Raw genomic sequence first — 14,694 nt, forward strand, 5'->3', positions numbered from 1 at the left:
TAGAAAAATAGATGAGCAGGGAACTTTCCCAACTCATTTTATAAGACTGCCATAACCCTAATATGAAAACCTGACAGATATTACAAGAAAATAAAATTGAGATCGGTATTCTTCATGAATATAGACAAGAATTTCTAACACAGTATCAGCAAATCACATCCAGCAATATAAAAAACAATTCATAATGACTAAGAGTTCATATTGGAAATTCAAGATTGATTTAACAATTGAAAATCAGTATAATTCACACATTAACAGAATTAAGGGACAAACCCATATTATCATCTCAAAGCATTTAACAAAATTAAACAACCGGTCGCATATAAAGTCTTAGCAAATTTGAACTAGAAGGGGAATTCCTTCTCTGATAAACCCATCTGAGAAAAACTTACAGCTGATAAAAATTTATGCAATTCCCCTAAGATTGGGAGCAAGGTAAAGATTTCTGCTTTTACCACTTGTCATCAACTTATATTGGAGGTAACAGCCAGTGCCAATAAAATAAAACATAGAAATAAAGGCATAAAGATTGTCTTGATTTACAGGCAACATGTAGAAAAATCTGAAGGGATCTATAAATTGTCTACTAGAACATCCTTGTGATATAAAATGATGTATGTAATTAATTAAATGTACAAATTTTAAAAATGTTTTTGCATGAGGAAGAACAAAGGAATGTCATTACTGCAGGGTGCTGAAAATAGATGGTAATTAATATTTTAAAATTTCACCTTATGTGTGAGACTAAAGCAAAAAATGTTTATTTGATACAAAATTGATATTTTGACTAGTGCATCTCCTAATATAGCTTATGTAGATAGCTTGATTGAACACCATAAGTACTTGGAACCTTGGGTAGGACATGAGATTTTGTCGGTTTGTTCAGAGTGATGCCCCAATGAATCCCAGAATGATTCAATCAGTGAGTGGAAAAGTATTTGCAAAGCCCCCTTCGGGGAATGGTGAGAACGGGAAGAAATGCAACTTCCTCAAGTTGAATTCTTGATATTCTCACAAGCAGTGTGGACAACCAAAGCTATAGGCTGAGCCCCCAGTCTTGGGATTTGTTCACATGAAACTTAACCCCACAAAGGATAGGTCAAGTCTACTTAAAATTTAGGCCTAAGAGTCACCCCCAAGAGAGCCTCTTTTGTTGCTCAGATGTGGCCTCTCTCTCCAGCCAACATGACAAGCAAACTCACCACCCTCCCCCTGTCTACATGGGACATGACTCCCAGGGGTGTGGACCTTTCTGGCAACGTGGGACAGAAATCCTAGAATGAGCTGAGACTCAGCATCAAGGGATTGAGAAAATCTTCTCGGCCAAAAGGGGGAAGAGTGAAATGAGACAAAGTGTCAATGGCTGAGAGATTCCAAACAGAGTCTAGAGGTTTTCTTGGAGGTTATTCTTATGCATTGAGTAGATATCACCTTGTTATTCAAGATGTAATGGAGAGGCTGGAGGAAACTGCCTGAAAATGTAGAGCTGGGTTCCAGTAGCCATGTTTCTTGAGGATGATTGAACAATGATATAGCTTTCACAATGTGACTGTGTGATTGTGAAAACCTTGTGTCTGATGCTCCTTTTATCTATCATGTCAACAGACGAGTAGAACATATGGAATAAAAATAAATAATAGGGGGAACAAATGTTAAAATAAATTTAGTTTGAAAGGCTAAAAAAAAAAAAGGATATAAAACACTACCAGCACTCCAGAAGCCTCCCTGATGTCCCCTTTCAGTCATTACCCACCCCTATCAATTAGCCATGGTTTCTAGTTCCATCACCATAGATTAATTTTTGATGTTTTTCTTTATATAAATACAAGCACACAGTGATGACTCTATTTTATCAATCCTTATGTCTGCAAAAGTCATCCACATCTTTTGTCGTGCATAGTTGTAGTTTGTTGTCTTTGTTTACTATACATTATTTTATATTTTACATTCAATATACCACAATTTATTCATCTGTTTTACTGCTGATGAATATTTGGGCTGTTTCCTGTTTGGGGCCATTACAAATAAGGTTGTCTATGTATTTTGGTGCAATACATGTGCACTGCAAGACTTGAATGGGTGGATGATAGGTATATGAAAGTTCTTGTTGTTACGCATCTCCAACACTTGATACCGTCAGTTTTTTAAAATTCAGCCTTTCTGGTGAGTGTCCCGTGGTATCTCTTAGGAGTTTATTCTTCATTTTCCTAATGACCAATGATGTTCAGCACCTTTTTTAGGCTTATTGGCCATTTTATGAAGTGGCTTTCTTTGTCTTCTTCTTATTTATAAGAGTAGACATGAGTCTTTTTTCAGATATATGTATTGCAAACATATTCTCCCACTTTGTGGCTTGCCTTTTTACTCTTTTAATGGTTCTTTTGATAAACAGAAGCTTTAAATTTTTAATTAAATCTAATTCGTTGATATTTTCCTTTATGGTTAATGCTTTTTGGGTCCAATTTAAGACTCTCTTTATCTTCTAGATCTAAAATTCCTATTGTTAGGATTTCTGGTGTCAGCTTCAGCAGGTAAAACATTCGGAAGCTACCTCTGCCCTCCTTACAATAAGAACAAAGCTGAGCAAACCGAAAAGCAACGATTTTTCTTGGAACCGTCAAAGAATTGAGGTCCCAGGACAAATAACCACCCTAAAATCTGGAGAGATGGAGAATACAGAGACTCACAGTTGAGATCAGCTTTCCAGGAGCAGATGCCACTGGATCCATAAACTGGTAAGAACACTTAAATGATAACTTTGATGACTCGCTGTCAGCTGAGAATGGACTGCTTGAGAGTGAGAAACTCTTGAGAGCTGCAAACTTAGGAAGCCCCCATGTTTTCATGAGTTTTACTTTAAGAACCCCACCAAATTCTCACAGTGAAGGTACAAGAAAAATCCTCATACTTGTGGCAGGGGCAAGAGAAAAGTAACCATTTCAAAATACTCCAGAGCACTCTCCATAAGGAAGGCCACTCAGCGATGGAAAAGACTTGACCAGAGCCTTGTCTGATGTGGGGAAAAAGAAACTATCTATCTCCAGTGCCCTCAAGTCTTCTTGTCTCACCTAAAGGGGGCAGGGGGGAAACTGAGAAAACCTTGTGAAAGATCACAGCCCAGGCACACAGTCCACTCTAAGATTGAGACTTAATCACAGGGTTTATAGGATACTTCTCTCCCCAGTGTCTTACCACCGCATCAATAGGACTCCAATACAGCTGAAAGAGCTGTATTTGACAAATTTAAAGATGTCTTTTTTTTTTAAGGAAATGTAGAGACCCAGGACTCAGGCTCCCCTTCCATTTATATGCATTAAAAAAAAATCAGTTCTTGTTCTAGTTTGCTAGCTGCTGGAATGTGATATACCAGAAACAGAATGGTTTTTAAAAATGGGAATTTATTAAGTTGCAAGTTTATAGCTCTAAGGCCATGAAAATCCCTAAATTAGAGCAAGGTTATGAAAATGTTCAAATCAAGGTACCAACAAGAGGTTACCTTCACTCAAGAAAGACTGATGAGATTCGGAGTTTCTCTCAGTCGGAAGGGCACATGGTGAAGTCTGCTAGCTTTTTCTTCTGGCTCCTTATTTCATGAAGGTCTCCCGAGGGTCTTTCCTTTCAAAGGTCTCGGGCTGCATGGACTCTAAAACTTACTCCAAAATGGTTCCTTCTCAAAGGGTTCCAGTGAGCAACTCCACTTTGAATGGGTAGAGACGCATCTCCGTGGAAACCATCTAATCAAAAGTTACCACCCACAATTGGGTGGGTCACATCTCCATGAAAATAATCAGACAGGTCCCACCCAGCAATACTGAATGAGGATTAAAGGACATGGCTTTCTGGGGTACACAAGATTCAAACTGGCACAGTCCATAGCAGTTTTAAATGCAACTTTATTGATATATGTTATATATTCACATCTAATGTGTTCAGCCAGTGGTTCACAGTATCATCATATTGCTGTGCATTCATCATCAAATCAATTTTTTTAAACTTTTTCATTGTATAGTATAACATATATACAAAGTAAAGAAATAAAAAAAGCAATGGTTTTCAAAGCACTCTTCAACAAGTGGTTACAGGACGTATTCCAGAGTTTGTCTTGGGCTACCAAATGATCCGCTTAGATTTGTTCTTCTACTGCTCCAGAATATAGAAGGCTAAAATATTTTTTTATCATCACAAACTTTTTCCTTCTTTTCTTGTGAAAAATAACGTATGTACAAAAAAAGTTAGAAATTTCAAAGCACAGCCCCACAATTACTCGTAGAACATATTTCAGACTTTGATATGGGTTACAATTCCACAATTTTAGGTTTTTACTTCTACCTGCTCTAAAATATTGGAAACTAAAAGAGTTATCAGTTCAATGATTCAGCAGTCATATTCATTTGTTAAATCCTATCTTCTACATACAACTCCACTGTGGTAGTTAGATTCAGTTGCCAACTTGGCCAGGTGAAGGCACCTAGTTCTATTGCTATGGACATGAGCCAATGGTACGTGAACCTCATCTGTTGCTAATTACATCTGTAGTTGGCTATGAGGCGTGCCTGCTGCAATGAATGATGTTTGACTTAATTGGCTGGTGCTTAAATGAGAGAGTGCAACGTAGCACAGCACAAGCACCTCTGCATTCCTCATCTCAGCACTCGCAGTTCAGCCCAGGCCTTTGGAGATGCAGAAAGAAGTCACCCCGGGGAAAGTTGTTGGAACCCAGGGGCCTGTAGAGAAGGCCAGCAGAGACCATCCTGTGCCTTTCCACATAAGAAAGAACCTCAGTGAAAAGTTGGCTGCCTTTCCTCTGAAGAACAAAGAAAATAAATCCCCTTTAATTAAAAGCCGATCTGTCTCTGGGGTGTTACATTCTGGCAGCTAGCAAACTAGAACATCCACCATCATCTTTGATCTTTCCATCCTCACTTTAGGGGTGTTTGGGCTAAGGCCAGTCTAGATTTTTCATACTGGAAGGGTCTGTCACTAATATGAGGTAGGGAGATGGAACTATCTGATGTTCTGGGAAGGTTGAGCTAGGTTTCAGGACTTACCAGGGACCCATCTGGAGGTTGTAGGTTTCTGGAAAGTTACCCTAGTGCCTGGAACACTTCTGGAATCTTATATATTGCCCTAGGTGTTCTTTAGGATTGGCTGGAATGGTCATGGTTGAGGCTGGCAGGTTATGATAGGTAGCAAGGTCTAACTGAAGCTTGTGTAAGAGCAATTCTCAGAGTAGCCTCTCGACGATTTGAATTCTCTCTGCCATTGATACTTTATTAATTACACTTCTTTTCCCCCTTTTGGTCAGGATAGAATGGTTGATCCCATGGTGCCAGGTCTGGATTCATCCCTGGGAGTCCTCTCTCACGTTGCCAGGGAAACTTTCACCCCTGGATGACATGTCCTATGTAGGGGGGAGGGCAATGATTTCACTTGCAGAGTTGGGCTTAGAAAGTGTGAGGCCACATCTGAGCAACAACAGAGGTCCTCCAGAAGTAACTCTTAGGCATGCCTATAGGTAGTCTAAGCTTCTCCAGCACCTACATAAGCTTCACAAGAGTAAGCCTCATGATTGAGGGTATGACCTATTGATTTGGGTGTCCCTAAAGTTTGACACAGTATTAGGGGATTCCCTGATGGTAAGGTTTAATAGTTCCATAGTCTTTCTCCCATTCCTCAGGGACTTTGCCAATACTTTTTTTTTTTCACGTGGGCAGGCACTGGGAATTGAACCTGGCTCTCTGGCATGACAGGCAAGAATTCTGCCACTGAGCCACCATGGCCCACCCTGCCAATACTTTTTAATTATCTGCTTAATATACTGTAGGATGTTTCCAGGAATTACAATAATCTATACAGGATTAAAGGATCTCTTTCTTATACTGTGCTTCCTGTGTTTAAATTGTTCAAATGAGCTATACAGATAGATTGAATTAGATTATGCACTACAGAAAATTTTAGTTCCAGATCAAATGAATCTTTCTTCCATTGGTCTCAAAGAGTATGTGTGCTTCTAAAATATAGGCACTGTCTCCGTACCCCTATGTTCTGAATTACTTTAACTCTAACCTTGTTTGGCTTCATTCTTATCTCTAAATATCAGGAGATATATATATATATATATATATATATATATATAAAACAGCCTCTCAAAATCCAGAAATAATAATCACCACTCTGGACTTAATGTGACTGCCCTAGAAACTTACAATCTAGGCCCCTGTTTTCTTATAAGCATTTTCTAAAGGTGACCAGACCATTGTAGTTCTTTTGTTTCTGGCTTATTTTGTCTCACGAAATGTCCCACATGTTCATTCATGTCATTGCATGCCTCATGACTTAGTTCCTTTTTGTAACAGCACAACCTTCATTCATAAGTGTACGCCGTCATTTGCCAATCTACTTCTCTGTCAGTGCATCCTTCAGCCATGTGCATTCATCGGGCATCATGTAGAGGGCCCAAAGTCCACAGTCCATCAACATTCTCAATTATCAAATCAACTTTTGAACACTTGCATAACACCAAAAAAAAACATATAAAAATAAAAGTAAAAAAGGATACCCAAAACATCTCCTTAGCCCCCTATTATTTATTTATTTATTGTCTTTTTTTTCTTACTCATCTGTCCATACATTGGATAAAGGAAGTGCCACTCACAAGGTTTTCACAATCATACAGTCACATCTTAAAAGCTATATAATTATACAATCATCTTCAAGAATCAAGGCTATACTTAAAATTAGGCCTAAGAGTCACCCCCAAGAGAACCTCTTTTGTTGCTCAGATGAGGCCTCTCTCTCTCCAGTCAACACAACAAGTAAACTCACTGCCCTCCCCCTGTCTACATGGAACATGACTCCCAGGGGTGTGGACCTTCCTGGCAATGTGGGACACAAATCCTAGAATGAGCTGAGACTCAGCATCAAGGGATTGAGAAAACCTTCTCGACCAAAAGGGGGAAGAATGAAATGAGACAAAATAAAGTGTCAATGACTGAGAGATTCCAAACAGAGTCAAAAGGTTATCCTGGAGGTTATTCTTATGCATTAGATAGATATCACCTTGTTAGTCAAGATGTATTGGAGAGGGCAGGCCATGGTGGCTCAGTGGCAGAGTTCTCACCTGCCATGCCAGAGACCTGGGTTTGATTCCCAGTGCCTGCCCATGCAAAAAAAATAGGTGTAATGGAGAGGCGGAGGGAACTGCCTGAAAATAAAGAGCTGTGTTCCAGTAGCCATGTTTCTTGAAGATGATTGTATAAAGCTTTCATAGTGTGACTGCATGATTGTGAAAACCTTGTGTCTGATGCTCCTTCTATCTACCTTATCAACAGATGAGTAAAACATATGGAATAAAAATAAATAATGGGGGGAACAAATGTTAAAATAAATTTAGATTGAAATGCTAGTGATCAATGAAAGGGAGGGGTAAGGGGTATGGTATGTATGAATTTTTTCTGTTGTCTTTTATTTCTTTTTCTGAATCAATGCAAATGCTCTAAGAAATGATCATGATGATGAATATGCAACTGTGTGATGATATTGTGAATTACTGATTATATATGTAGAATGGAATGATCATAAGTTAAGAATGTTTGCATTTGTTTGTTATATTTCTTTAAAAAATTAAAAAAAAAAGAATTAAGGCTATTGGATTACAATTCAACAGTGTCAGGTGTTTTCCTCTGGCTACTCCAATACACCAAACTGAAAAGGGATATCTATATAGTCCATAAGAATAACCTCCAGAATGACCTCAACTCTGAAATCTTTCAGCCACAGAAAACGTATTTTGTTTCATTTCTCTCCCCTTTTTTGGTCAAGAAGTCTTTGGTAGTTAGGTTCAGGTGTCAACTTGGCCAGGTGAAGGTGTATAGATCTATGGCTGTGGACATGAGCCAATGGTACGTGAACCTCATCTGTTGCTGATTACATCTGCAGTCGGCTAGGAGGTGTGCCTGCTGTAATGAATGATGTTCGATTTAATTGGCTGGTGCTTAAATGAGAGACTCAATGTAGCACAGCCCAGGCAGCTCAGCATACCTCATCTCAGCACTCACAGCTCAGCCCAGGCCTTTGGAGATGCAGAAAGGAATCACCCCAGGGAAAGTTATTGGAATCCAGAAGCCTGGAGAGAAGGCCAGTTAGAGATCGCTCTGTGCCTTCCTGCATAAGAAAGAACCTCAGTTGAAAGTTAGCTAGCTGCCTTTCCTCTGAAGAACTAACAAAATAAATCCCCTTTTATTGAAATCCAATCCATCTCTGGAGTGTTGCATCCTGGCAGCTAGCAAACTAGAACAGAGTCTTTCTCAATCCCACGATGCCAGGGCCAGGTTCATTCCTGGAAGCTATGTCCCATGTAGGGGGAGGGTAGTGAGTTACCTTTGGAGTTGGTTTAGAAAGAGAGGCCACATTTGAACAACAAAAAAAATTCTCTGGAGGTAAGTCTTAGGCATAATCATAGCTAGGCTTAGGTTTTCCTAAGGAATAAGTTTCATAAGGGCAAGCCCCAAGATCAAGGGTCTGGACCATCAAATTGGCAGTCCCCAATGCTTGTGAGAGTATCTGTTCTTCTCCAGGTGGAGCTTTTCCCTCAGTCTCTCAAGGGACTTTGCAAATACTTTTTTATTCTCTGCCCATATTACTCTGGGGTGTAGTGGGATATCACACTAACCTGTTCAAACCAACAAGATCTCACTCCCTATTTAAGGTGTCATATAATTATGGTGTTTGAATAGGCTGACCACGCAGGTTAAATTAGATAGTGTGCTACTGAAAATATAAAGTTTGTACCAAATAGTCATCTCTTCTTTTGGTATCAAACAGAAGTCGACATTTTAAAATACAGTCAATACCATTCTTTACTGTTTACTCTGATTTACATTAATCCTAACTAGACCAGCTTCATTCATATCTCTAATTTAAGTCTCATCACTGTTTCAATGTTTTGAACAGTTGCTTTATGGGTAATGCTGACTTTCATAGATGCAGGACTCAAAATCTGAGTCTCAGGTGTCACAGATACCAGAAGTTCCAGGGAATGACCAGGTTATGCACAAAGAGCTCTGCATCTCAGAATTTAGAAATAATAGTTACCACTCCTAATAGATGTGACTGCTGTAAGAGCTTGCAATCTAGGAACCTTACAAGAGGCCATCCCCTGATAATCTATGCTCTCAGATTCAATTCTCAGAGTTTGCACATTATAGTTAGTCCATATTAGTGAAGTGTTAGAGTATTTGTCTTTTCATTTCTGGCTTATTTCACTCAACATACTGTCCTCAAGATTCATTTACCTAGTTGCATGCCTCATAACTTCATTGCTTCTTACAGCTGCTCAATATATTATGTATACACCACAGTTCTTCCTTCCTCAATCAATGTACCCTTAGGCCACCTCTGTCCATTGTAAATCTTGAACACTGCCACCATAAACACAGTGTGGCAATGTCCATTGTGTTCCTGCTTTCAGTTCCTCCAAGTAAAAATGAAGATATGACCCAGTCAAAGGAACAAACTAGCATTTCCAATGAGATCCAGGAGTTGAAACAACTAATTAATGTTCGAAAAACCATGCTAAATTGGTTTAAAAAAACAAATCAATGAGTTGAGGGAAGATATGGCAAAAGAGAGGAAGGACATAAAGAAGACATTGAGTGACCATAAAGAAGAACTCAAAATCTTGAAGAAAAAAAACAATGGCAGAATTTATGGGAATGAAGTTACAACAGAAGGGATGAAAAGCACAATGGAGACTTAAAATAGCAGATTTGAAGAGAGAGAAGAAAGGATTAGTTAACTAGAGGACAAGACATCTGAAATCCTACACATGAAAGCACAGATAGGGAAAAAATAGAAAAACGTGAGCAGGGTTTCAGGGAATTATATGACAACATGAAGTGCACAAATATGTATGTTGAGGGTGTCCCAGAAGGGGAAAAGAGAAGAAAGAATAATGAAGGAAATATTCACTGAAAGTTTCCCATCTCTTATGAAAGACATTACATGACAGATCCAAGAAGTACAGCATACCCCAAACAGAATAGATCCATACAGACCTACTACAAGACACTTACTCATCAGATTTTCAAATGTCAAAGACAAAGAGAGAATTCTGAAAGCAGTGAGAAAAATAATTCATTACATACAAAGGAAGCTTGTTAAAACTATGTGGATTTCTCAGCAGAAACCATGGAGGTGAGAAGGCAGTGATGTGATATATTTAAGATACTGAAAGACAATCTAAGGAGAAAAGCCAGGAAAAAAATCCATTTACAATAGAAACCAACAGAATCAAATACTTAGGAATAAATTTAACCAATGCCAAAAAAGACCTGTACACAGAAAACCATAATAAATTGATAAAAGAAATCAAAGAAAACCTAAATAAATGTAAGGACCTCCTGTGTTCATGGATTGGAAGACCAAATATGGTTAATTAGAGTTTGACTGAGCTGCCCTCCCTTGCTCCCAGCAGAGACCGCTTCTTTTTTCCCACAAGGAAGTGTCTCCAACTGATCCTGTCATGCCAGTGGAGAGTAGTGCCAGTCTCTGGAGTTTGGGGGCTTTACTTGACAATTCTGTGCCATGATCTCAGCCTTCCACCCCTTCAGACTGGTGTACAATGTGTGTCTGGTTACAAACGTCCCCCCAAACAGTTGTTCCATACAGTTCTTGGCTATTTACTAGCTGCTGTCGAGACCAACAACTCCACACCTCCTTACACTGCTATCGTGCTGCACCCTCCCCTCTCTGTAATGAAAGTGAGTTACTGCACATAGCCACCTGCATGACTAGGGTAGAAGTTAAAACTCAACAGACCTCCTCAAGGAGGAAAAAATGTACAGATGGTATCATCAACCACTTACCTTGTAAAGCATTAAAACTTTTCTCCCCACCTCAGTGTTGATAACAAATCTCCAAATCCTTCTGTTATGAGATCCTGCTGAAACTATATCCTCATACCCTGTGGAATGTCCTTGTCTTAAACCCTTAAAAGCTGTCCCTTGCACCCCCCCCCTCCCATTGTGGAATGCTGACTTCCATTTTCTGGACAGTCATCACCAGGAAAAAATCTTCTCCCGTTCATAAGTCTTAATACAATTCATGTCTCACCCTGTATCACATGTGCTCTTTCATCTTAGGGCTACACAGACATGAGCCTTTCAAGTTCTAGATTGGAACAGGAAAACCCAAAGAACACAGGGGAAAGAAGGACAAGGAAACTAGAGGAATCAAAGGTTCCAATACGTAACAGCTAGAGCAAACATTAAACATAGCCCAACTGGACAGTTCTCACACTAAAGGCCTATCTATCTCAGTTCTTATTACCTAATATATCATGTCTGACTTTCAACAAAAAACGACAAGGCATGCTAAAAGACAAGAAAAAACAGTCTGAAGAGACAAAGCAAACATCAGAATAAGACTCAGATATAACACAGGTTTGGGAATTATCAGCTAGGGAATTAAAATAATTATGATTAATATGTTAAGGGGTCTAATGAAAAAGCAGACAATACACAGAAACAAATGGATAATGTAAACAGAGAGACGGAAACACTAAGAATCAAAACAAAATACTAGAAGTAAAAAACACTGAAACAAATGAAGAATGCCTTTGATGGGCTCATCAGTAGACTGTATATTGCCAAGGAAAGAATTAGTGAGCTTGAATATAGGCCAAAAGAAACTTTTCAAACTGAAATGCACAGAGAAAAAAGAATGAAAAAAAAAAAACCTGAATATCAATGAACTGTGAAACAGTCTGAAAAGATACAGATTACACATTAATGGAATACTACAAGGAAAAGACAGAGTAACAAAGAAGGATAAATATTTGATGTAATAATGCCTGAGTATTTTCCAAAATTAATGACAGGCAAACCACAAATCCAGGAAGCTCAGAAAATACCAAAGAGGATATAAAAAAACAACAAACAAACCTAAAACACACACACACACAAATAAAAAAAAAATACCTAGGCATATTATTCAAACTGAAAAAAAACAAAGAGAAAATCTTGAAAGCAGTCACAGGAAAAAAAACCGTCTTATCTATAGAGGAACAAAAATAAAAATTACATTGGCTTTCTTGACAGAATCATGCAAAAAATATATATAACGTACCGAAAGACTAAAACAGCAACTTAGAATTCCATATCCGGTAAAATTATCCTTCAAAAGTGAAGGAAGCCGCTGCCCGCACTCCGGCTGTCCCCACCTGGGTCTCCGCAGCCCGCGGCGGAGTCTCGGGGTTCAGCGGTGGCGCAGAGGACCCGGCGGTGCGCTGTGCGGGCCGCGAGGGGAGGCCGAGCGTCTGCAGGTGGTTTCTGCACCCGCAAGATAAGGTCCTATGACTCCTGTATTTCAGCTTCCCCTTCTCTGCTTTCACAGTTGCTACCTTTTCCCTAGAGCAGCAGGAATGAATAAACTCCAGGGAAATTCTGAGTTTTGCCACAAAGGCCGCTTTGCAGCACCTGGAGCAAGGCAGAGCTAATGCAGGGAGGGAATCCAGGCACAGCCTGGCAACTGTGAATGGACCGAAGGAGGATTTGCAGAGGGGACCACAGAGCGGCAAGCGCAGGAGAAATTCCCACGTAACAAAACAAATCCCGTGAAGGAAGAGGGAAGGAACCACTGAAACAGAATCTCACCAGGAAGAGAAACTGTGGCATCTGCACTCTGCAGAGTTTCACATCAGAGACCCAGCCCCAGAAAGGAGTAGATCCTGGAGCTGCAGGGCCAAGCAATTCTTTATCCCCTGGGCAGTGGGTCTCCTCTTGACAAAGCTGCAAACACAGCCTGCAGACCAAGCAGGAGGCTGGCGCGGATCGCAGCCTGGGTGAACTTCTGCAGGATTAGGTGGCAGCTGCGGGGAAATGTGGATATGCTGTGAGCAGACCGTGGTGTCCGCAGCGGCACCCTCCGCAGACCACGGGTCAGCCTGGGAGGAATCAAGGGTGGCGCCTTCTCCTCCGACCCCCGGGAAACGAGGGCCTTCTGGAGCGAGCCAGGGTCCTTGTTTCACACTGGAATCCAGGCAATAGGGATGTGCGCAGCCCCGCCCACGCCCACCCAATGAGTCCTTTTCACTTTGATTTTCCTGCAGATTTTGACTGATTCATTTTAATCTCTTTTACTTTTAATCAGATATTTTATTTCTATTTTAATTTCTGGCTTATCTTTCCATTTTACTTTTCTGATCGTGCCTTTCATACTGGATATTGAACTTTTGTTGCCTGTTATTCTATTCTTTAGATTGATTTTTTTTTTTAACATTTTATCTTATTCCTCTGCATTTTCTCAGTATTTGTCCGCCCCCCCAATTTTGCCCTAAATTGATTTGACTGCTTGCATACTGTACTTGATTGCTTATACTGTGGGTTTTATATGTTATTTTGATTTTTCTCTTTTGCTTGCAACTTCTTCAACTCACCAATATCGTTCTTGATGCACACATTTTTGTATTCAAATTTCCTGTCTTCCTTACACAATATAAGACTTCCTCTAAAAATAGTATGATTTTACAGGGTAATGTGCATACAAAATGATTCTTTAAAAGAATGCCATCCTGGAATATGAAAAAAAAAAAAAAAAGTGAAGGAGAGGGCCCTGCGACAAAGGCTCAGTGGCAGAGTTCTCGCCTGTCATGCCAGGGACCCGGGTTCGATTCCCAGCGCCTGCCCACGCAAACAAACAAAAAAAGGTGAAGAAGACACCTGACTTATATCGTGCGTGGCAGTCTGAGTGCCCCCAGAAAATTGTGCAAAAGAGTTTGGGAAACAAATACGCAATAAAAGAAAATATACATACACATCAGCAAAACAGAAAATTTCAGGTAACTATTCTGGATTGCAAACAAGGATAAATTTAATGTTCAAACAGTCTGATAAAATAACCATTTGGAAACTGAAAAAAGAAAAAGTGAAGGAGAGAGAAAGATTTTAAAAAAAGAAAAAAGAAGCGAAGGAAAGCCTGCGCCGAGGGCGGGGCTGTAGCTCCTTCCGCGGCAGTTCCAACTGGGCGCAATCAGAGTTCGCTGGTTCTCCTCATTGTGTGTCTGCTGCTTCCAGCCTGTAGCCAGGAGAGCGTCCGAGACTTCTGAGCACAGGCTAGGGTGTGGCTTGGAGTGCCGAACCAACTGCGATTTTGGCATCCTATAGGGAACTAGAGATGATGTTGAAAAGATAAAACAGAATGCGGAACTGGTCCATTGACTTTTGTTTGGGAGAATCTTCTCAACTCAATAAGGAGAAACAAATTTATGGAAACAAAAGGGAAAAGGATAGAACAGTTTGTTGATTAAGATTATAGAACATCTCATATAATTTCCTGCTACAGTTTCTTTTTTTCTTTCTTTTTTTTTTTTAAGCATGACAGCATACAAACATGAACATTTTTACACTATGATCATTCCATTCTTGGTACATAATCAGTAACTCACAATATCATCACATAGTTGTATATTCATCACCATGATCATTTCTTAGAACATTTGCATCGATTCAGAAAAAGAAATAAAAAGAAAAAAACTCATGCATACCATACCCCTTACCCCTCCCTCTCACTGACTGCTAGTATTTCCATCTACCCAATTTATTTTAACCTTTGTTTCCCCTATTCTTTTTCTATACCCCTTACCACTCCCTTTCATTGATCACTAACATGTCAATCTACGGAATTTATTTTAACATT

The sequence above is a fragment of the Tamandua tetradactyla genome, chromosome 12 (genome assembly GCF_023851605.1).
Source record: "Tamandua tetradactyla isolate mTamTet1 chromosome 12, mTamTet1.pri, whole genome shotgun sequence".
Taxonomy (NCBI): domain Eukaryota; kingdom Metazoa; phylum Chordata; class Mammalia; order Pilosa; family Myrmecophagidae; genus Tamandua; species Tamandua tetradactyla.